Source organism: Panthera tigris, chromosome D3, assembly GCF_018350195.1.
Source record: "Panthera tigris isolate Pti1 chromosome D3, P.tigris_Pti1_mat1.1, whole genome shotgun sequence".
Lineage (NCBI taxonomy): Eukaryota > Metazoa > Chordata > Mammalia > Carnivora > Felidae > Panthera > Panthera tigris.
Window position 1 is genome coordinate 64,727,147 of NC_056671.1, and position 25,023 is coordinate 64,752,169.

Here is a 25,023-nt window from a genome sequence, read left to right on the forward strand (position 1 = left end):
TACTATTTAAGACCATCTGTTTTCATCTCAGATCCAATCACAGAGTTTTCCATTATATAGACCTGAGATCTGCCTCCTCATTACATGAACCGATTGGGACTGTTATATCCTCCAGAGCAGAGTCAAGCAAACTAATTCCTATTTTTCCTGAACCTTCCTTACATTTAAGGGCAGCTTTCATGTTCTACTTCAATTGCTTCCAATATGTTCTCAGTGTCCTGCTGGTACTCTCTTATGTCTGGGAATCAAATATGGAGAAAATTCTATATTGTGCTTGATCCTCAAACATACTTCCAACCTCTACATTTCCAGAATTGCCCCCAAACTCCAAACATGGCCCAATCACTCTGCAGTTCATCGTGACTGTCACCTCCTCTGGTTAGGCGCACCTTCTATTCATGTACCTAACTTAAGAGGTTAGGAGCTTTCTAAGTATCCTGATCATATTTTGGGGCATGACCTTTCAATTGGATTGGTGATTCTCGAAGTTGGTTGCATATTAGAAGTATCTGGTATTTATTATCAAGAACAGTTAAATCAACACGCGTCCCAAGCATCAGTAATTCTCTTAAGTAATTCTGATTCACAATAAGTGTTGAGAAGCACAACGTTAGGTAACATTAGCTCATTTTCCAAAAAAGGTGAGACTCAATATTCTATATGAACCCCAAAAGTGGAGGTGTCTGGCTCTGAGCATGTGATTATACATTCTGATCTCAACTTCTTATAAAGGAAGAATGGATGGGTTTGAACCTTCTTTCTACCATTAGCTTCAGAGTGGTGAAAATGACATAACCTATCCTTGTACTTTGAGCCATACCTTACTTGCATACATGCCCTTTATCTGGTTCTCAAGTCATGTAGGATCATCTTGCAGATCTTTGCAGTATCTCTGATGTGGGGCCTACGGCACGGAAATGGGGGTTTCATGACGGCTAATTTACAGGCCAGGTATATGGATGTCTACAGCACAAAGCAACAACGTCAGCTATTTGGTGATATCAGAGGAACATTCCTTCTTATCCACACTTGTGGACATTGTCCATGCAAGACACAGCTCAATTCTCAACAGTTTTATCTTAGGTTGGAAAAACAGGTTACTGAAAAAAAAGTGTATGTGTGCAAAGGGGAGAAGGAAATACATACATACACACACACACACACACACACATATATATATATATATATAATATTTGTATATATTGTATATTATATATATATATTAGACAATAAATATGCAGTAATTCTAAAGAGGGTATGGTTTCTGACCTCACCCTAGTATCTGCATCTGTGCTCCATGAACTTTGTAAGTGTCTCCTTTTTGGTATTTCCCTGTATTAGATGTAGTTAGAAGTCTGCATACCAATTTTCCCCACTAGGTTGTGAATTCTGAGTTGGAATCTCTAGTTGTACTACCATTGTGTCCTGCATAGTCCATGCTACATAATTATTTGCTGAATGACTGAAAGATGTTATCGTTGGAGACTGTTTAGAACTAAGAGATATGTGTTGTAGGCATGCCCATCAGCTGTCAGGGTGTCCCATTATTTTCTCCAGGATCCTGGGGGCCTCGGAATAGGTTTCTTAAAATTACATAGTAGTAATTTTCAGACTGACTTCTTTACCAGCTTCAGATTTTTTTGTGTTTTAGGGTCCAGTTCTCAGATAACCAAAAACTGCCCTACTAGGGAAAGAAGGAATTGCTGTGATGTTTAGCCAGGATTTGAATACAGGTCCTTTTATATCAATAAACATATCATTCAGGTATGGGTCTTTAGTTTTTAGCAATACTTTGTTATTATATACTAAATATTATTATATATTAAAAATTAAAAGTATATCCAAATATATGTAATATATATTATGTGTAGGTGTATATATACATGCATGTATACATGTGTATATGTATGTGTATTTTATATATTAATATATAAAACAAAGAGGGTTCCCTTTCCCTCCCCTTCCTGTAACCTCATAGGATTGAAAAGATGAGCTACATGCAAGGAAGGAACATTGGACAAGAAGTCAAGGGACCGAGAGTCTATTCATGGCTTTGCCTTTACTTAGTGACTCTTGGTCCATTGCATCTCTATCCCTGTTTCCTCAGCTTTAAGATAATGAGTTTTGACTAGGTGATCTCCCAGGTGAATTCCCAGGTAAGAACTTCTCAGGCGAACCTTTACTGCACTATAATTCTGTAGACTTACTTAGCAGCTATTATAGTGAATTTTTAATAAGGCATGTGCTTCTTTGAGCTGCTCTTCAAAAAACAAAACAAAACAAAAACAAAAACACACACACAATAAAGGAAGGAAGACCCTGTAAATATGCCTGGGTTGGAGAAGGGCAGGGACTTGAGCAACAAGCTTTAGTTCTGGATCAGAGGATATCAGCCAGCCATATGCTCATGGGCAAACCCTTCTGATTTCTGGGGCTCATTTCCTCCATTTGGAAAGTGTTGGATATGGCCCACATGCTATCTTAGTCCTCTGTGGGCTTTGGTATAGGATTTCAGAAATCTGTGTGCACAAGGAAATGGGCAAAGGTCATCTGATTACAGAGAACGGTTGTTTTGACATTGTATTTTCTGCCTTGATCTCTACTTCTATCAACAGCTCATTCTGCCCTGCTGATTTTTTTTTCTAATTAAGCATTACTTGCCCACCAATAACAATATTCCAATATAAAGGGTAGCCGAAGACCTATTGAAATGCTGTCACAACAGAGGTCTTGCAGTGATGAGTAACAGAGGACAAGTCTGGGGCCAATCAGAACCTTCCTCTGAAACAAAGAAGACAGCAAGGACACTTGGGTCAGAGGCAGGTGAACTATCTTTTCAGAACCAGACTGAAGCTCATCCAGGGACGTGAACCAGGAGAGGAGTTAGGGGCATCCTCCCACCAAGATGCAGTCTTCCTTATCCCCCTTCACTGCAGCAGTACTGTGACCAGAGTGATGAGAATGAAGACCCTCTGTGGTAAAATGCAAACCAGCAGTCGACCGGGGTAGTCAGTGGCTGATGTGGAGGGTAGGGGGACATCCCCAGTCATTACCAAATCAATTCCTCAATCCAAATGTTCAAAAACGCTTGTATAGAAGGGAGTAGTCATAGTCCTCCCAGAATCTGAGTTCTGAGTACACTCTACCCAGAGGTCTTTAAGAAAAACCTTCCTCAAATCTTGAATCCTGTGTCCTATATTGTGCTATAATACAAATGTCCCTGAGGAGTTCCATTCCTCAGTTGCAAGTGAGTTGCTGGAAAAGCTCCCTTTTTTGCAGCGCAAATACAAACATTCAAAGGGATTAAAATGCCACCATATTTTGTATGAACTGAAGATATTTCATCTTATTCTTTCCACCACCCTAAAGATGGAACTTGCATGCCAACGTTCATGTGCCATCTCTCCGTGTCTTTCCCTTCATCAAGTGTCCAATTTTTGTGAATAATAAAAATATGCACATAAGCAACTGAGTGCATATACGTTGCTTAACAAAATAATAAAGTAAAATAATAAAATAAAATAAAATAAGGTAAAGTAAAATAAAATAAAATAATAAAATTAAAATAAAATAAAATAAAATAAAATTAAAGTAAAGTAAAGTAAAGTAAGATAAAATAAAAAATAACCCCCTGAAAGTGAAATGTAATTTCCAGGTTAAAAAAAAATGCACCCAGTTTCCAGAGCCTATCACATCTCGCGCCTCGTCGCGCTGCTCCCCCCCAACACTGCTCCTGTTGTGTCAGATAGTGGCAGTGTTGAGCCCGGGAACCCGCTCCGAGCCCGCGGTGGTCCCCGCGGCCTCCCAGTCCCCGCGTCTGTCTCCGGCGCGCAGGAGCCACTGGGCCGCGAGGGCGCTGGGGAGCGGGAGGGGCGCGAGGGGCGGCGAGGGGTCACCGGTCGGCCTCCACGAACTGTTTTCCTCCTCCCCCAGCAAGATCCCACTCCCTCCAATTGATCGAAATTCACCGAAATTCACCGAGAGAGGGAGGGTGTAGGGAGAGGTCGCTCGCTGGTTACTGGCTGCGCCTCCCCCGGCTCGAGCCGGGGAAGCGGCCCCCGGTCCGTGGGGCGAGCTGTGTGGGCGCCCGCGCCCCCTCCGAGGCAGATCGCGGGGTGGCGGTCCCCGCTCGGCTCGCCGCGCTGCCGCTCCGATCCTCCCCCCTCCCCCGCCCGCGCCCTCCCCCTTCCTTTCACTAGGACTCCGGGACTCGGGAGAGGGCGCGGGAGGCAGGCACACGGGCCCGACCCCACTCCAGCGCTCGCCGGGGACGCGGGCGGGCGGCGAGGGGACGCGGCGGGGGCGCGGGGCGGGCGCGGCCATGGAGCGGCGGCGGCGGCGGCGGCGGCAGCACTAGCGACCGCGGGCGGACGAGCGGGCGGGCAGGGCCGCCCGGCGCCGCGGACCGAACTGCACAGCTCAGCAAAAGCGCCCTCGCCCTCCGCGCGCCGCCTCCTGCGAGCCCAAACCCGGCAACATTTTTTAAAGCTCCAATCCATCCTTTGAAGAAAGGGGGGGAAAAAATAGCATTGATCGGAGAGACTGAGATATATATATATATATATAATTTTTTTTTTTTTTTTTGGCTCCTGCTAAAATTAGCCGGGCTCGCCGCGCGCCTGTGTGCGAGTGTGTGCGAGTGTGTGTGCGTGCGGGCGTGTGTGTGTGTGAATGTGATTACTCCAGGACTCCTCGGGCTCCGGAGACGCCATTTTCCCCCTTGATATCTCTCTCCATAAATCGGTGGCGCGGCGGAGGCGGCCGCGCCGGGCGGGAAGCGCGGGGCCGGCCGGGGCGCCCGCCGCTCGCCGCCGCCTCCGCGCGCCCGGGGGCCCCGGCGCCCCCCGAGCGAGGGCGGCCCGCCCGCGGCTCGCGGTTTGACAGATGCTCATCGCCATGGAGTTGCCGCAGCAGCACCTTTGGGGGCTCGGGCAAGCGACGGGAGCCGGGATCTGAGCGAGCACCGGGGCCAGCGGATCCGGAGCCGCCGGGACATGGGTGAGCACGCGCGGCGACCTTGGCCCGGGAGCACGGCGCCCAGCCTCCCGCGGCGCCCCGGGCCCCCGCACGCCCGGGGCCGGGGGCGGTGTGTGTGCCCTGTATGCAAAAGTTAACGTCGCCTCGCCGGGGCTTTGACTTTGCACCGGGCGGGAAGGGGGAGACGGGGCCGAGGGGGCGGGATGCCGGTCCCCGCCAGGCTGCGGAGGATGGGCGCGATTCCGGCCCGCCCGCGGGTGGGCAGCGATGCTGGCTCATTTGGAGTGGCCCGTTGGCGGCGGCGATAGTGGAAGCGTCGGGCTGGAAGGCTGGTCGCTTATTGAGTTTCGCCTAATCTGATTCCCCCCCCCCACCCCCCACCCCGCCTTTTGCACCCTCCCTCGGTCCTGCCGCCGGCTGCCTGGGCTGGCGGGTTTGGCGTTGGTGGAGTGGACTCGAGAGGGGGAGGGGGTAGGGAAAGAGGTGGGAAGGCAGCAGGATAGGTAGACATATATATTATTTTGGGGGGGTCTCTTTGTAACTTGCAGGTTAAGTGGAGCTAGAGAGCTACATTGTAACCTAGTTGGATATTTGGGGGGGGGGGGGATGTATCAGAATCTAACGTGTCGTTAATAGAAAGAAGAACAGGGAAGAAGTGGTCCAGCCGGCGAAGGTTGGTGTGTGCTTGTGTTGTGGCTGTGTGTTAGTCTTTCTCTTAAAATCTTAATCAATGGATCTGAGTCTCTGTCTCGTGCTCTCCGGTTTTGGGACTCTGAAAAGACAGGAATTCCCTTAAAAGCAGACGAATGCCTTTTTTTTTTTTTTTTTTTTTTTTTTTTTTTTTTTTTTTGAAAGCACGCATTGTGTGTGTTTCTAGAGGAGCCCTGGGCTTGAGAATTAACGGCAGGCTTCCCCGTTCGGTGGTTTCCAGTGGGAAATCACTCCGGAAAGGGAGCCCTTCAGTATCGATTTATTGTTTTTGTCTTTCAAACCATTATCTCTTTGGCTAAAATACTGTCTGAGAAGTTCCACAGAGACAAAGTCAGGTAAACTGGACTGGGCAGATCTTTAGCAAGATGGTGATAACGGTGATGCTGTTTGGGGTGTCTGTTTGTGATGGAAGCCTTGCTGGGTAATAGCAATTTCTGATCGGTAGAGCATGCTGCTTCTAAAAAAATAAGTGACTGCCTAAATGCTGTCTTCCAGTCCCCCTCCCCTACACGCTGCAAACACCCCTCCTCCCTTGACCCACACGCTTACAACAATTCTGAAATCGGATCCAACTGGGAATATTTTCTTTGGAGATCGGAAAGTTGTGCATTTGGAAGTAGAAGATGAGGCTAGAGGTACTGGGGGAGTTGTGGGGAGGGGGTTCTTATTGCCCCCTGATGCTGCATTTATTCTTTTTGTGTGTCTGTGTGGGTTCTGAGGGTGTGTATATCCATCTGAAAGGACTGTTGAGGGAAGGATTTCCGATTCGTTTCCGCTTCAAATAAACTGTCCTGATAATCTCATGGTTGGCGTCTAATACTAAAAGGCCAATTTGTGTGTCTCTTTATCGCCTCAGAAACTCTTCCAAAAGGGCAGTTTATTCTGGAATTCTACAACAGCTACTTTTCTTTCCACGCCCTCACCCCCTACCCTCCACTATCCACACCTTTTCCCCTAAAGTTTGGTTGGAGTCTGTGGTCTTTAAGGAAATCTAATACTACTTGTTTTTCAATAACATTATTTTTTTTTGTTCTCTTCCTTTTCATTCCTTTACTCTGTTTCCTGTTTTTCTTCTTTTCCTGTAGATTCATACAAAAAACTAGTTTTATAAAGTAGCTGTCACTAAAACTATCTTGCTGTTGGGGCCCCACCTCTTACCCTCTAGTAGTTCACTCAGGTAAATCTGATTTACCCCCATTCAAACTCATCTTCGTTTGCAAACGTGTGTGTGTCTTGGGAGGTGGAGACAGGAGTGTAGTAGAGAAGAGGGACGTAGAGAGGAAGGGTGTTGTTCTGTGCAGGCCATATCTGCAACACTGGGGCCAGACCTGGACCCTCTGGGAGAGTTTCCTTTGCTCACCCCAGTTAGATGTTGTCTGGCTGGGATGGGGAGGCGGGGCCAAACTGGCCAGGGGCGTGTGAGGGAGGAGAAAGTTTGTAGCTCTTTAAAATGTAGCCAGTTTACAATCCCTGGTCATTCCCTCCCCTTTCTCCTCCTTTCTGTGGCTTCCACCATCCCAGACTCCCAAGACTCCCTCGGGGAGGCTTGATCTCCTGCCCTGACACGGTTGTCCAAGGCTTCAGAGTGTAGCTGAAGATGTTCTGCTTTCCTCTGTGCTTAATGGGATAGCCTCCTACCAGAGACGGGCGTTAGGACAGATCCGAGGAGTGTGGTTAAGCACAGAGTATTTGTAAACTTAGGGAAGGTAGTCTAAGAAGATAGGGAGACCAGGTACTCTGAAAGTGCTGCTTTGCACTAGATCTCCCCTCCCCCAGTAAGAAAAAAAATTCCTCGTCTTGGGAAGTAGAATTGGTGCAAAAGCTGGGCTGTGGGCGCTGCTAGCCACTCTAGTAACCTGAGCTGGGCTGGGGGAGGAGGTGGTGAGGGAATGTGATCGGGAGCCAGAGGAGGGAAACGGACTCGTCTCCCGGAGTTGGGAAAATAGACGTGTCACTGGAATAAACAAACTGGAGGTGGGGGAGGGGAGGGCTTGTAGTGAACATAAGGGGGAGTGGCCGAGAAGCAGCGGTATGGTAGGAGAGGGCCACTTCTGGCTTAGGAGAAAATATCAACTGCCTTATATGTTCATAAATGGGCTAGGCAAGTGAAGGGCTGTAATCCGATCTTTTGTACGTTAACATCATAATGTTACATAGGAAGGCGCTGCTGGGCAGGCCCAGTTCTGGACTTCACACGGGGGAATCCTAGGGGTATCCCTGAGTGAACCGAGGAGCCTCTTTGGTGCCATCAGGGCTTCTGGTCATGTACTCACATTATTCACAGCAAGCTACTTTGTAAATCACCTAACCCCAGTGAGGGTTGGGAGACAGAAAACAGTGCGTGGAATCTTTGTAGAATTTAGTTGAGAAAGGTAGGTGGGGAGAGGCAGGAGGCAGGAGTTTGCCGAAGAAGAAATAAATAGGTAGGCATTTCCCCTGGATCCCTGATTCCCTTTCTGCTGTTATCTTGACTTTCAATTCCATTAGGGGCTGAATCAATACTTCTCTGGCACAAAAATATACCTCTAGGAGAGTTCTCTCAAGCCGGTCATTATTTTTAGTTGTACTTCAATCTCTGCTTCGAAGCTTCTCTGTAATATGCAAAAGGAGGAAGATGAGAAGTGGCTAGATGGATGGGATGTCCTTTCTTGATTCTTGCAGAGACACTGAAACTTGGCTGGGCCTCAGCCTCCCAGAATGCCAGTTTTTCCCTTGGAGACTTGAAGTTTTAATTGAAACCAGAAAGCTATTGAAGGCAGACCCAGCCAATGAGACCTTGTTTTCTCTCTGCTCAGGAATGGGAAATAAATAATTTTTTGCTGATGGCATTTCAAGTTGCTTCAGTTCTACCCTTGCCAGAAGAATGGGGTAAATTATTATTAATACATTAGAATTGTCAGGAGTAGCAGTGCCTTAAAAAATGGGATGATGTTATTGAGTTTATTCAGGGACCCACTGTGTGGGAGGGGTCTATGGGTGGGGGGCCGGTGGGGGGCAGGACGGGGGCTGCTCTTGCCCTGGAGTGGGACAGCCCTTCCCTGGAAAAAAGGAAGCCTCACAGAATCCTTGCTGCATACCACTGTGCTTGGTCCTTGGGTTCTTGCAATGAAGAGAACAAGTATCCAACTTCACTCCTGTTCTGTGGTCTATTATGAAACCTGGTGAGCTTCTCAAAATGGTTGAGGCCAGGATTACCGTCGTACATATGGACATAGGTTTAAGATTCATCTAGAACTGTTTCTAAAGGCAACCCTGGTATTTCACCAAATTTTCATCAAGCTTCAGTCACTTTCATCAACCTAACACTTGATAAATGCAGAAAAGGAAATACAAGGTGTCCACAGAATGTACTACTTCATGAATTTGGGGGATAGATGCCAACCTAAAGTTTTGTTTTGCTGCAGGTTTTCGTTTCCATTTTCCCTTAGCCTTCAACTAGATTCTGATGCCCATTAGACATACCAAGTTGGGGCAATATGAAGTTTGGGGGGGTACTGGTAACCTTAGATGGCTGAGTGCAAGTTAGTGGGCCCTTAGAGTCTTCAAATGGAAGTTCCAACCATCTTTCAAAGTTTCTGGTCAGAGCAGAGTCCCTTTCAGAGGGTTTTTTTTTTTTTTTCTTTTCCTTATCCATAGAGGATACCCTCCAAAGTTGAAGGAACATTTTTTTTTTTCAGTGGCCTTTGGCTTAGAAACTCCCAGTTGACTTCCTATCTGGTTCAGAGCAAATGATGCCGGGGTGAAGCAGAGAGTGTGAACAGCCCTGAAGTCCACAGAACACCTGGGGAGGAAGCAGGCAGCCCTCCCAGGAACTGATGATGGATTGTGATCAGCAGACCCATGAGAAATAATCGTAGGTAAAGCCCGCTGAACTGACCCCAGGCAAGCTGAGGCTTCTACCCTTCCAAGTGTTGGGGAGGGATAAGGATGAATGGTGAGCAGATAACAGGTGCAGAACTTGGCCAGCTTGGAGAAATGTTTGCCTTACCCAACTTCTCCCATCAAAAGTACTCCCTTTCATATATATATATGCATAGGTCTTTGTTCTTTTCTTTTTTTTTTTTTTTTAATTTTTTTTTTTTAACGCTTATTTATTTTTGAGACAGAGAGTGAACAGGGGAGGGGCAGAGAGAGAGGGAGACAGAGAATCTGAAACAGGCTCCAGGCTCTGAGCTGTCAGCACAGAGCCCGACTCGGGGCTCGAACTCACAGACCGCGAGATCATGACCTGAGCCGAAGTCGGACACTCAACCGACCGAGCCACCCAGGTGCCCCGGTCTTTGTTCTTTTCAAGATAGCTTCGTATCACATCAGCCCCCTTGATTCTTCTAAGGGGGGAGGCCAGATAAGGAGTTTATCCCCATTCAGAAGATGAGGCAATTGACATAGTGACTTGCTGAAATGACACAAGGTGGTGGCCCACCTGGGACCGGATGGCTGTGTTAAAGTGTGACATGTCACCTGAAGTGACAAGATCTGCTTTGGATCCTGTCCTTGCTACTTCCCAGTTAAATGGCCCCTGGCAAGTTATTTAACTTCTTTGAGCCTCAGTAACCTAATCAGGAAAATAGGGATAAAGATGCTTAGCTTGCCTACTTCACAGGCATTGTAAGGATTAAATAATACCAGCTAATTTCTGTAATTGAACTCTGAGAGGATTTCCATGCTGCCTCCTGGAAACTGGTGCCTGGGATTATTGTCACCATAGCCCAGAGATTAATAACCCTTTGGTGTGACCAGAAATGCCAACAGGGGCCCTTGTGTTCTAAGACAGTCAGGGAATACTTGTTTTCTGTTCTTGAGTTGACTCACAAGAAAAATGTGTGTGTGTGTGTGTGTGTGTGTGTGTGTGTGTGTATAAATCAGTTGAATTATTGGAGGCCTTGTATATGTCATGCACATCTAAGACTCAAAGTCTCAGATAAGATGCAGTTTGGACTCGCAGGTGTATAGGCACTCAGCAAATGCTCTTAGCATTAGGAATGAGAAGAAGAAAAGAAAAAAAGATACAGAGGTGCACAGAGAGTTAGGGCAAGCTGGAGAGAGTGAGGGGGAGATTCTCCGTAGGGAGCCCTAGTGGCTGAGCAGTGACATTCAGGACAGTGTTTAGCCTCCCTCAAGAAAAGAGCTCATAGCAAGATTGCCTCTGTCCCAGAGAACCGTGTAGGTTGTCTAGAATCAGGAAAGCTTTTCACAGTCCATTTGCTCCCTGCCTCCTTTAGATTGCTTCTCTTTCTCTCTCTCATGATTCCCGGCTTGTCCTGTCCAGCAACCTGCACTAAGCACCTGGTAGTGTTCTCCAGTGAACCCCATTTTACACAACACTTGCTGGCTTCTGCTCCCATCAGCCTGGTTTCTTCACTCACCTTGGGCCCTCTGTACAGGAGTCCACCTCTGCACCTGAGTTCACTCTTTGTTTCTGCCTCCTCTCTGGAAGGTGTCTTGATTGGTCCCTTTTAGTCAGAGCATTTACCTCTTAGGATATCAGACCAGCTCTCAGCTCTGCACCTTGGTCTCTAGAGCACTTCAGGTATAAAGCACTTGCTTGGCAACCAGCTCATGCTGCTTTGCTGTTTGTTGTCACTACCGCCCTAGGCTGTGTGAATCCTTAAAGAAAGGAGCCAGGTTTGCCCACAAAGCCCTGTTCCTACTTAAGAGTGATTTCTGTTGCATGCATGAATCACAGACTTTATGCAAAGATAGGATATTAAAAGTAAATGTTGTTTAAGGTATACCAAAGCTCTGCACTGTCAACAACACAATGAAGGCCTCTTAAACAAAGTGAATAATAACCACTTATGTTAATGGCTTTTTATACTTTTGGCCATCTTTCAGGGGCAGTCACCCACTCTGTTTCTCCCTCGAAGCCTAAGAGATAATGATGTTTTACCACGTGTACATCCTAACAGTCACTGATTCACTCATTCATTCAATCATCAAATATTTATTAATTGCCTACTAGAGGCTCATTGCCACACTAGCACACATAGCTCTTGACTTTTCTCTGAAAATTCCGGTTGCATTTTTGTCCACCACACTTCTTTTGGTACTTAACCGTGCAATCTTCTTTGTTACTTTAATCCCAGTGCTTCCCTGCTCCTCGGTGACAGTGAGGCTGGCCGCACTGGAAAGGAAGCCAGAGCAGAGAAATGTGCTCAGTTCCGGGAAGGGCTCCTGAGAGGCAGACTGCATGCTGGGCTGGCCACCCGTTAGTGTATGATGGGGGACACCTTCTTAGCTTGGGGCACCTCGAAGTGAATGAGTTTGGTTGCTATGGATGGAGGGGGCCATTCTGAAATTTTGTGATTCTATAGCTAGAAGTGTCCTAGGAGTTTTGAAGCTTTTTTTTTTTTTTTTAAGCTCAGAGCTTCTCAGACCCATTTAATGGCAGCCCAGCAACCATCCAAACCAATCCCACTGAGGAGTTGTGCCTTTTGCTAAGTGCTTGCTGTGGTAGAAGAGCTCTAGAAATGGAAATAGGGTCAGCAGAAGTTCCCCAGTTAGAACCAGAGAGCCAGACTTGGAGGACAGGGACAGGGAGAGGCTGAGATGGATGGTGAGCTAAGTGTGAAGAAGTATCATAAATAATAAGATAAAGAATCATGTGGAAGGAAGAAAAAGATTGATTCTCTACATCTTTTTTGAATACTGGCCCCCTTTGGTGAGATAACTGAGTGGAGTAGAGGGAGCTGATGCAGACAGTTTAGAAAATCTGGAGTGTAATATTCCCTATCTGGGCTCTGCTACTGCCTCCTGTGCTAAGTAAGCATCTGGAATCTCTGCTGTGGCTACTCCACAGCCCTCATGGATCTGGGGGGCTGGGTGTTATTTTTGGGCATGTAGGCTGGGCACAGGCTATGCCTGTGCTTCTGGGATGTCCTCTCCATCCCCACAGCAGAGTCTGTCCTGCATTGGCCAGGGTTCCATAACAGCTGGTGATTGGTTTCTGTGCATTTTGAGGTCAAAGGGAACGATCCCCAGTTTTTCCGAAGCCAGAAGCCTCTGTGATTTGGGGTGGGTTGGGATCAGGAAAATTGAGCTTTGATCTGAAGCCCTCTGAAAGTTCAGTGGGAATTCTTACCTACTCACCAAGGAACACCTGGTTGGATATTTAGGAAGAGGGAGGTTCTATAAGCTACCAAGACGTGGCAGTTACTTTTATTCTAGGATTTACTTGGGATAGGGGGAAAACCAGGCAACACTATTAGCCGAACTTGGTGAAGAACAATTTCTTCATTTTTCCTTCTGTCTGCCAAAGATTTGCAATTCTGTCAGTAGAAAAAACTGCTTGGGTTTGAAATTGGGGTTGGAGCTGGAGAGATAGGAAGACTGGAGATGCTGAACTTGATGGATCCAACATAGTAGCCTGAGAATGCTCATCAGAAGCCGTGGGGCACCATTGTTGTGTTTGTAGCAGAATAATGAAATCTGGATGGCAAGTTCCTTGCAGTGGTTAGTGGCTCTTTCTGTGACCTATTGTTATTTGAGCTATGAGACGTTGATTTTTTTAAGTATTAAATTAATACTTAATTTGGTTAATAATGGTGGCTAAAAACAATAATATGATGTCAGAGCCATGTGGGCCTTCTTTCTGCTCATCACTTTGTTCTCAAGAGCTCACTTACAGTGAGTTTTTTGATCCACAAATATCTATTAAAATCTCAACATTGCTGCTGTGTGAGCCATTGTTCCTGACACTTTTCAGTGGAAAAGGTCCATGAGACATGGCTTTTGCCCTTGGAGAGTGGATAGTATATCTGTAGAGACATGCATAGCTCAAAAGGAAAGCTTCAGTCTGCAGCCAAAGTCGGAGTATGATCTAATGGAATTATGCTATTTGTGTGATCAGGAGCAGTCGGGGAAGGCTTTGAGGAGGATGTGGTATTGGGTTTGACAGTAGCATTGGAATAAGGGGATATTCTTAGTGGATAAAATAGCTTTGACACAGGAACAGAGGTGGGACAAAGTTCAAATGTAAGTTTGGAATTGCCACACACACACACACACACACACACGCACATGCACATGCACACACAAATGGATGCTAATCATGAACAAGTACTGCAACTGGCAGGAGCAGGGTGCCCCTGATGACAAGGTCCAACTGGCTGATATTGAGGGGCTGATCACCCATAGGAGGCATCTTGATGGTCTGAGGACTTCTCAGTGGGAAGGACAAGGTCTCTAAGTTGGACCCAATCTAGCTGTCCATAGTTTTCATTCAAACTCATTAAGTTTTCAGCCCTCTGATTCAACCAACTTTGTACACTCATTGACATTTAAATATGAATGTGATGAGACTCTGATGGGTGCTGGGGGTGGGGAGGCAAGGACACCAAGAGATGGAGAGGACATTGTCTCTGCCCTCAGTCTGGTGGAAGACTTCATAAGAACTCATGAAAGGCAGTTATCTAAGGCTAACTGAACTGTATTGGGAGTCCAGGGAAGGCTAGAACCGCTGGCATTGGACAGATCCCAGAAAGCTTCAGGGACTAGGTGGGGCTTGGGCTGAGTCCTGAACAATGGGACAGTCTTGCATAGGTTCAGAGCTGCAGAGAAGAAGCTCAACTTGAGAATATAGAGGCAGAAGGAAGATCACTTCTCAGAGACCAGGGTTCTGTGGAATGTCAGATGGCCAGACAGATGAAATGGGGGTCCTGTGAGAAAAAAGCCAAGGCTGCATGTTGAGATGGGAGCCATGACCAGAGTTTTCAGAATGCCAGGGGAATAGATGTGAGGAGCAGAAGGATGTGCCAGTCAGAGAACTTTCACACATAACACACAGGACAGAACCCTGACATCTGACTGTCCAATCTACCATTGGTATTGTTAGCTACCAACTCTTCAGTCTGGTGTTCAAAAGAGGTATTTTCAGAACAAAAAATAAAACTATATACGAGCATTTAGAATGGGAATCAGCCACTCTGGAGAGTAAAAATGCTCTGATACTGGCATTTATCAACAGGAGTTTAATGTATAATTGGAGGAAAGACATACAAGTTTTGGTAACAGTGCGGTATTAAATGGCAGTTCAAGATTCCTGAAGGAGAAATATCATAAAGGAAGGGAATGGAGCTAATATTTGTTTAGCTCTGGTATACCTAACATCTCCTTTGTGGAAGAAGCACAAGCATGTAGGTGTCAAATTATACTTTATGCTCAAATGACAGTAAGCAAAGCGATTGTGGAATCAGATGGTTGAGAAGTCGAGGAATTTGAATTAGGACTGAACAGGTAGTGGGGTCAGAATTAGAGACCCTTGAGAGAAAAACTGTCGAGTTTATTATTTGTTGGATTGTTTAGTTTATCTCCATTGCCTTCACGTAAGTCTATCATTTTCATCCCCAGTTTACAAATGGCACGGTGGAGGACCAGAGTTTAAGTGGCTGCTAACTCTGGGTATTTGAAGACGGGTGGCATGATGAGTGAGTGGAAAGCAAATGACATTTGGAGTCAAAGAGCACCATCTCAGTGACTTTAATTAATTTCTCAACTCCAGTTTTCTTTTCTTTAAAATGGGCACATCTCAGGGTTAAATAAAAAAGTTAAAGCACTCGTTATATACTAACTAGATGCATGTTGAAACGTAGGATCATTTTCTTTGCCAGGTGGCTCTCTCTACCTATTTGGACAGGAAATACTATGACTACAGTTACTTCTTACATTTTGCCGTATTTCACCTTTTAGGTGCTACTCTGCATATGCTATTTACTATTGTCTTTGTAAAGTTTGGTGAAAAGACTTGGAGGGCAGGTGAGAAAACTGATACTCAGGATTTGGAAGTAAAATGAAAAGTCAGGTGGCAGACTGGTCTTGGAGCTCATATCTGTAGAAGTAGCTAGGGGTATCACTTTGTGTTTTAGAGACATTATCATGTAAACGTAAGAGTACAGGCTTTGGAATCTTATAAACCCTGGATTTGATTGTGGATCTGGTGTAGGTAATATGGGCCCTTGAGCAAAGTGTTACCCTCTCTGGGCCATTATTTCTACATCTGTAAAATGAAAATAGGTCTTCTGTATTGCAGGGCTGCTGTCTTGATTAAACTCATAATACCTGTTGAGATCATTGGTTGTATTTACCACCTCTTTCACGGTGAGTGTGTGCTTTCCTCAACTGCATGGAGAAACACAGGCAACAGATGATATGCCAGAGGTAGAACTTGCCCTACGAACTTGGGGATTGGCCCAGCCAGAGCTATACAGATCTTTCTCCAGAGGCTCTAAGGCTCATGCTGTTGTGTTGTGTTATTGGTTCCCAGAGGAGGCACTATTTTTGAAGCTAGAGCTGGAACTGTTGGTTAATGGAAAATGTGCCAGCCTTGGGCCTCAGAAGTTTGATTCGGCTTCTCTCCCTATCATGGAGATCCCTGAACACAGGGACTGATCCTTAGTTTTGCATGAAGTTCAGTCAGAGGGAGCCATAGAACCAGCAGGATCTAGAAGGAAGTTGAAAGAACCAGCCCAGACTTTGAAAGACTCTGGTTGTCAAGTTCAGGAGATAAGGCTTAGCAGCTGAGAATGTCAGAGCTGAAGGAGCCACAGTTTATGTTATTGCACCCCTTCATTCTGAAGACGGGGATGGGGAGACCCAGGGAAAAAAAAGGAACTTGTCCAAGGCCACCTAGCACCAGATGGCAGAGCAGGGAATTGAGCCTGTAATTTGTGACTAAACCAAGTCAGTTTCCTCCATAAGACAAATTGGGAAGAAGAAGAAAAGCAATAGTCAAAACAATAGCAAACACTTAAGTTACCAGGTGCAAATTAAACTATTTGTCTGTGCTTCCTATTGTATAGGGAGATTGGGGAGGTTGGCCTCCAACCCCTGTCCCCTCTGGCTTTACTTGGGATCTGTGAAGAGAGGCAGCAATTAGCCAAACACTAGCTTAAATGACACAGGCTATGGAAGTAAATCAAATTTAACAAAATATTTGAGTGTCCACTATGGTGATCCCAACATGTTCTTTCATAATTATCTTATTTAATCTTCAATTACTTCTCAAAACAACCCTTGAGGTAGGATTATAACCCAGTTTCCAAATGAGACTTGAACAGTGTAAACATATTTTCTAGGAACAGTTACTAAGTGGGAAAGAGAGGCTAAGTAATCTAAATATGTGACATCAGATTGGTGCTGCTTCCATTCTTCTTTTCAAGCGGAAACATAGCTTGGACACTTGCTGTTGGATCCTTACTGTGTATGCTCATTGTGCTCTGAACTGTGTCAGAGATCCATGTAAAACCCAGCTCCGACCCTTGTGGAGTTCCTGGTCTGGTGGGAGAGAGAAATAAGTACATGGAACATTGCAGTAGTTTGCCAAATGCTCTGTAGCAGAATGCTCAGGGAAGTGAGAGCAAGACCATCTGTGAGTGTAAGTGTGTGTGTGTGTGTGTGTGTGTGTGTGTGCGCGTGTGTGTGCGCGCGCGCGTGTGTGTGTATACATATAAGGGGAAAGGAATAGAAAAGGAAGTTTCAGCCAGCCTTCATGAAGAATGTGAAACTTGAGGCAAATCCTGAAGAATGACTTAGAGGTTACAGTGTGGAGAGAGGAGAAAGGTCAGCTGGAGGAATTAGTAGGGAATCCCATGAATCAATGCAAATCAGGGGACTTTGGGGAAGCCACAGCTCAGCAGACACTATTGGGGAAATTGGTGGGTGCAGAACTCAGGAGCAATGCTTGGAGGAGGTGATCTGTGGATAGGAAGGTACCATCCAGATATATGGTATAAAAAAGCCACTGAGTCTGACCTTCATTTTTCACTGTAGACCACTGGTGTGTTTGCAGGGTTAGAGAGAGCCATGGTAGCAGAGCTATGTTGCCCTCACTGATTGAGAGCTGGGTGAGGGTTGGGTCACTTGATCGATTTATCAGAGTTTATGGTGCATTTACTCTGGGTATTTCTGCAGCAGGAAGGATTTCAGGGGCAGATCACTCAGAGTCATGGGCACCTGAGTCAAATGGTGCTTGGTGGCCTTTGACACATTCTCTTATTCAGCATTTCCTCAGTGAATGATTTGGAGTATTGCTCCATGGATCAGGAGCTGTGCCAGGCTCTGGGGACTCCATGATGAGCCAAATAGACTAGCTTTTACCCTCAGGGGCATACTGTCTAGTGCAGGAGGAGGCGGGGTGCAGAGTTGCACCCATGAGTGGCACACGCATTTATAAAATATAATAAATGCTAGTGAAGAAAACCTCTGTGCTGTTAAGGCATAAAATAGGGAGTCCTGATCTGGTTGTGAAGCTTGGGGAAGTGCCTTTAGACCTGGGCCTGAGTAATGAAGAGGCATTATTAACTCAAGGGGGCTGGAGGAGGACCCTAGGTTCATGCCAAGTCTTTCAAATGGGAAAGGCCACTTCTGACTCCCCACCTAAATACCTTAGGTGACATAAAGAAAGATGAACACTGAATCACCTCCAAAACCAGTCAGATCGTGACTGGTTTAAATTCTCTTAAAAGAATTTGAGTAGGGGTTCTTATAGCATTAGGCCAGTGAACCTAGGTTAACATACATTAGCTTCCCTATCTGTAGTTAGGTGGGATCACATTCCATCCTTTTATACCCTTTGCCTTCTAAGATCAGAAACTCCTAATTTCTGTCAACTAGAAAAATTGGCAGTCATCCGGTCTACTGCATGGGCAACTTTAATAAGACAACTGAAGATAGTTTCCTCCCTACCATCATTATACATATCCTCAAAGTCTATGGCTTTCAGAAACCAAATGGAAAAGTCTGAAGGAGGGAGGTTTGAGAGGGGTGGAAGCAGGGCATTGACTTCTGGGCAGAGATGGCTCCTCAAGTTCAGCTCTGAGGTGGACACAAAGAGCCCTTGTCACAATGCATATTGGGGATTTCAGCTCTTCAGAATTTCAAAGAATCTGGCAGAAGAAGCCCTCATAGTCCAGCAAAACAGTAGTAGGTAGATGTCTACTGTCAATGATGTTCTAGTAAATGCTTAACACCCTGTTCTGCAGATTTGTTTTGAAGCCATTATTTGTGAAGTTTGCTAATTCCAGTGGTGTAAACACTCTTACCATAGCCAATTTTCAAACTACCAGCCTGACCCCATTGAATGTGGAGTTGGGAAGAGAGACATAGGATAGGCTCTCAGGATCCCCTTGAGGCTGCTGTCAGCACACCGCCATTACTGTTCAAGAGAAACTTAGATGATGAGATCATTGATAACAGCAGTAGCGCTGAGACGAGGATTTGATTGCCTTCCAGGTGGACCGAAGGTAGAGTCAAAAGCTGCCCGGTGCTTTTTCTGTAGATGAACACTACCTGGTATGACTCTCTTCTCCTTTACAGCATGAGCAAAGAGCAAGAACCAACAGGAGGCCTTAGAGGGGAAAACACCCAAATAAGGTAAAAGGAACAGTATCATGAAAATTATTTACTACAACTGCAAAATAAGAATTTCAGGAAGCTGCCAGACATCTGCAACAGGAAGAAGCATGACCGCCGGTGGGATAGGAGCACAAAGTCAAAGGGAGGGAGTGTGCAGAGATGAAAAACATCAGAATCAGCTGAAAGGAAGATGCATGAAGTAAAGAAAGCCTGCAGGGATCCAAACTGTGTAATAGCAGAATTAAAAATCTGCAATAGACAAAGGGAACACGGAAAATAGAATTAAGTTGGTATCATGGAGGGTAGTTTGGGGTTTGCTCTCCCACAATGCAAAATCAAGAATTAAAAACAGTAAGAGAGAAAATGAGGGAAATGGAGGACATAGATGGGAATGCTAAAGTGAGGATTACAGGAAAAACTGAGAGAGAAGCCAGAACCATTGAGTAGAAGAAATAGTTAAAGACGTATGATCGCAGGGGATATTCCTGCCTCTATAGATCCAAAAGGCTCATCGTGTTGTAGGAAAAATAAAAGGAGAGGGATCTGCACTGTACTCATTTTGTCATTCATAAAATTCTAATACAATGGAGGAAAGATCTTCAACTATAACAGCGTAAAACAAGTTGCCTACAAAGGAAACAAACCAGGCTGGCCTGCATTTTCTCTTCTGTTATTTCAAATGTTAGCAGACAGTCTACAGAGTTTTGAGGGGGAAATGTTTCTGGTCTGAGGATTATGCTTTTACAGGTAAAGATGGAAGAAATGACTTATGGGGATTTGCAGGACACAGAGCTGAGGTGGGGCTGGGGGGGGGCACAGAAGAGTTCTGTGAGAGGGGGAAGGTCAGGAATGAGGCAGGGGACTCTTGTATATTTGTAGATTGTTCGCCTTTAAGACCATATGGGGTGGATGTTTTTAATTTTTTTTAATAAGGAGCATGTGTAGTTCTATTTAAAAAAAAGATAATAGTCATAACCTAATAAGGTAGACCTGGAAGGCATTTGTTCCATCTTGCTGATGAGACATTGAGGCTGAAAGAGGACTTATGAGGGCTTCTACTTGACAGAACTAGGTACGGAATCCACATGTTTGACTCCTGTTAAATATGCCAAGGGCTCTGCCAGCTCCACCATATTGTCTCTTTGGACGGCAACAGTCCAGCTGATGATGGCCTGCATGTGGGTGGTGCTGTGGGAGCAGAGCAGATGGGAGAGGTGGATGATGTTGGGAAACCCAGGCTGTGTTGGGTTGTTCATTTATTAATTCAGTCAACCAGCATTTCTTGAGTGTCCATTATGTGTTGGGCACAGTGCTAGGCATTGGGACTGCATGCATGAATAAAAATGCAACCTTTGTATATTCAGAGACTCAGAATAGTGATGTAAGGGAGAAATACCTTTAAACACAGAGTAATCGTGTTCATTGGTCAAGGCAGGAGGTAGGGGTAAGTACATACATTAGGCAAAGCCTAAGCCCATCAGAATCATCTGGAAGGCTTGGGAAAAGCCAGAGGGCTGGACCCCACCCTGGGAGCCCTGATTCAATAAGTGGGGCTCAAAAATTTGCATTTATGCTGCTATACTCTGGGATTAGTAAGAGTTTCCCAAGGCTTCAGGATTAGGAAAACTTCTTCCATCTTGCAGATTTTAACGGTAGAGAGGATGCGTTCCTTGGGACTCATTTGGGTTCTGAGACACATCTAGCCAACCAGGATTCCCCAGGTCCCTCAGAGAAATAATTCTGAAGGTCCACACTATCTAATGTGGAGTGTCCTCATAGGTCTGTGGCTGTGCAGGGTAAAATTAGAGTCTTGTGTCTGGAAGAGACCTTGTTCTATTCATTGCTGAGTTAAGTGTGGAGTAAAGGACTCAAAGCAGCCTCTCAAATAGTCACTGTAAAAGGGAGAGCCATGGGTAGAGGGCAAGTTCCTGGACTTCTCCCCCAGTGTTTTTTCCAAGTACATCACCACCCTTCTTGCCCGTCTGTTTCCGTGGGACCTGCTGGGCAGTTATTTCCTAAGCAAGTTTTATTACTCCTGTGCCCTGACACCAGGTCCTACAGGAAGCCACCAAAGAGTTAACTTTATTTGGACTAGGAGCCTGAGCCAAGTACAGAGTGTCCATTGTGCACCCGCCCCCTCTGGAGGAGTCGCTGACTGCTGGAATGTGACAAGGCAAAAGGTTTTCACCTTGCGTTGGCTTCTCTCCTCTGTGAGTGCACAAGTGGGTGCGTGTGCTCACGCTCACATGTTGGCAGGGGTACACCACAAGAGAACTCTCAGTTGTCTCCCAGACCCACCAAAAAAGTGAACGGTGAATTTGGGGTGGCAGGTATGTGCTGGGAGAAGGGAAAAGGAGAACAACAGCTTTGTGTGCTGGGGAAGTAAACAGACAGGTTAGGTTTCTTTGCTCTTCACTTTTGAAAGCTTCTTTATTTTTTAAGGTGAGGGGTGCATGTGGACATGGGGGGCTAGATTATAATCCTCAGCATAGGCAGTGAATTTCACAGAGGGCGCTTGGGCTGGCAGAGCTGCAGTCAAAGTAGTTGGAACCACAGGACTTTGAATAGCTGTCAGGGGGCTAATTCATTTTCATTCAGAAAGAACTTGAAGCCGTTCAAGTACCCAATCCTGCACCCGGTATTGAAGCAAATGTAAGGGTTGTACAACCACAGTCGGTCTTAGCCTGAGACTGAATTGCGATTGAGTAAGGAAAATAAGATTTGTGTGCTCGAAACAGCAAGAAGACGATGTAAGACTAGTATTTAGTGGCAAACTATACAGCTGGGTGCAGTGTAAGTCAGGCCAGGGAGTGAATGCTGTGGTCCAGAGTTTATAAAATGTTGCCATGAAGAAGTGAAGGCTTGGGCATGACCTTGAACTATGGGAAGGTTTGGGATCTGTGTGTTTGCTTGTTCATTCCTTCACGCGACAAACATTTGGAGAGGACCAGTTGTATGCCAGTCATTGCATGGGTCGGTAGAAGGCGATATAAGAAAAGATTCTATAAAAATACCAAGGTGGAGAGAATTCTGTGTTTGTAATGCCACAGTGGAGACTGGTTTGACTTGAAAAGGCAATGCAGGTTGGTGGCTAATGAGCCCTAAGACTGGATTCTTAAAGTGAGACCGGTACAGAAAATCTGGAAGTGATGTGTTCGTGAACATTGGGATGATTTGAAACTGTGTTACTGTTTGATCTCTGTTATTTACCGTGTCATACTCAGACTGCCCTGGTTCGGGTCCTCATGCCACAAGAATTGAATTTTAGTTGAGCCTCCTTATGGTCCCCCTGCCTCTAATATCAGGTTCCATTAATTCACCCCTTACACTACATGCCAGAATTATCTTCCTAACTCGCAGCTTTGATAGTGCCTCTTTCCTACTAACATCCCTTAAATGGCTTTCCATTACCTGTAAGATAAAATCTAGCTCATTAGCATAGCATTCAAGGGTGTCCTGTGATCTGTTTGTAACCTTTTATCTCCAGCTTTAACTCTCACCAGTCCCCATTTTGTGCCACATCTCCTGGCCAAGCGTCAACTTTCTCTTTCCTGAGCGTGACCCTCCTGCAGGCTCCTGGTTCAGGCCTCCCTGCATGCTGTTCCCTCTGTCTGCCATGTTTTCCTTCTTCCCACTCCACCTGTTGAAGCCCCTGAAGGTCAAAGCCATATTCTGTTCTCTCCTTGAAGCCTTCCTGTGTAGTTTCCCATCTGTTTCTCTGTACCTCACTGAAGCGGGAAACGTTTTCTCTTCCCTTGTTTCTCTTCTTTACTATAGGACATATAAATATCTACTTTGTTGTAGTTGTTTTCCAAATCTCTCTTCAAGAATGTGAACTCTTTGAAGAAAGGGACTGTATTTCAGTTATCTTAGGATCTTGACTGGAGGAGTACTGAAAAATAAATTGTTGAATTTTCATTTTTTTGTGGACCTCTCACAACTTGAGTTTTAAGTTTCAAAATGTTGTCTTCGACATCAATTAATTCATGATTTATACCATTCAATATAAGGAACTCTGAAGGGAATTTTTTTTTAATTGGAGAGATTTTCTTAATAATATACCATTTCACACTACTATCCATTCCTCTAAAGTTAGATTTCATCTTCTTTTATCACAGCACAGAACCTGCAATAGACATTCAAAGTTCCAGATGGATTTAGTTTAGTTTAGGAACGTTTAATGGAGAACATGGCTCACTTTTTTGCCCTGACACAAGAATAACTTCATAAGTACGTACCAGGGAATTAAATGTCACATTGAAGATTCCTGCCAGAGGAAGCAAACCACTGAATACTACTGCCTTGTGAAAACATGGCTTGCAGTTTGGATGGACCCGGGGTACGAGCTGAGAAAGATCTACTGGACAATTGGTGCTTGACACACAGGGACACATTCTAAGGCATCTTGATGTCTCCTCAACAGCTAGTGTGGTACCCGACAACCAGTAAGAGGGGCCTCGATGAATGTTGACTTAAATATGACTTTTTAAAAATTATATAAAGTTTTAGGAAGGTAGATCAGTCTGGATGACACAAATAATCTTACAAGTAAAAGAAACTTCAAGTGTCACCTGGTCTAACTGCCCTCCCCTGCCCCTAAGTGGGGACTTTGTCCCTTCTATAGCCTGGGGCACAGGTGGCTGCCCAGTCTTCTTGTGACAGATTCAGTGAAGATGCTCTTGCTCTCACTAAGGCAGCCTCTTCTCTTCCAGAAATGCTGTGTTCCTTGGGTTTTCCCCTTAGAGGAAGCAGTTGTAAACATGTCTTTCTGCAGGGCTGAGCGATTTCCAGGAGCCGAGTATGCTCCTGGGCTTCTCTGGGGAGCAGAGAATGGCTGCCTTGCTGGCCAGCTTCCTCACACCATATCAGCCGAAAATGTACTGATTCCAGAGGGAGAAAAGACATGCCCGGTCTCCAGGCTTCATTTTTGGCTGTTCTCAATGTGTCTTTGCAGTTCTTAGGCATTTTCTGGCGGACACATTTGCTGGTTACTACCTTGAATTGCTGGCCTCCAAGGTAGAAGGTGTGCAGTAATGTCTTCTGCTAGGAAACCCCAGCCCATTGAGCTATTTAAGGCTTGAGGGTGATCTCACCTACAGCCTAGGGATGGAAGAAGATAGTGTCTTGAAATTTTGTGTAGCCATGGGGCTCTCTGTTTTCTCTTGAGGATGAGCACTGCATTTCCTTTGGGGTCTTGAAAATGACGAGTCTGAAACTGGGAATAATGGGACATACAGTGAATAAGGGTGAGGGATAGTTTAGCTGGTCCTATTATGGTCTGAAGAGAACCTGACTGATGTTTCTGGTTTCCTCTGGAAGGAAGGCAGAATCAAAGACCCTGGGGGTAGGGGGTGGGGAGAGTCATTCCTGATACCTCCAAAGGCCTGGGAAATGCTCCTTCTCTCTTTTTCCCTTTTTTGTTGTCATGTAGACAGAATGCCACTTTATTTAAGGACCAGAAAGGGAATTAAAGCTGTCTCGAATGGCTATTTTTATCTAAATAATTGATAATGATTAAATATCTTTTGTGTGGACAGAAACATTTTTAGTGATTGTTTTGTATTAATCACAGCATTAGAAGTGATTTTCCACTGAACTCTTTATGTTTTCCTCTTTCAAGCCTGCATCTAAGCTTTGCATTTGTTTTAAGAAATAAAGCTAATTTTGTGTAATTGAAATAATTTACCATGGAAGATGATAAAGAAAGAATGGTCAGGAGGTTAGCTAAATGTCCTTCCAACCAGACAGCGGAGGGCGGCTCGGGGGTTGTGTTCAGCTTTGCAAACAGTTCTTCACATGTCAGAGGGAAGTGGTGCAAGAAGCCAGCCAAACGTGGTTCCCACAGACCTGCCTCAACACTTTAGACTTCCCTTTCGTCATGGTTGGTTTTGATGGTGACTCAGCTAGCTGTGGCTTCAGTATAAGAAACTTGTAACTTTGTATTGAACTGGAGTATCTTTATTCTTGGGCCCATAGCCAGAAAAA

At 45.4% G+C, this 25,023-nt stretch overlaps 1 protein-coding gene across 2 annotated transcripts in view; it reads left to right on the forward strand.

Annotated features, from left to right (window-relative positions):
* Nucleotides 1–4,917: 4,917 nt before the first annotated feature.
* Nucleotides 4,918–25,023, forward strand: part of SETBP1 (SET binding protein 1) — a 370,870-nt gene continuing 350,764 nt past the window's right edge. For both annotated transcript variants that reach the window (XM_042963012.1, XM_042963013.1), the window contains exon 1: nucleotides 4,918–4,998. The gene's annotated coding sequence lies outside the window, so the exon portion shown is untranslated. The remainder of the gene's footprint in view (nucleotides 4,999–25,023) is intronic.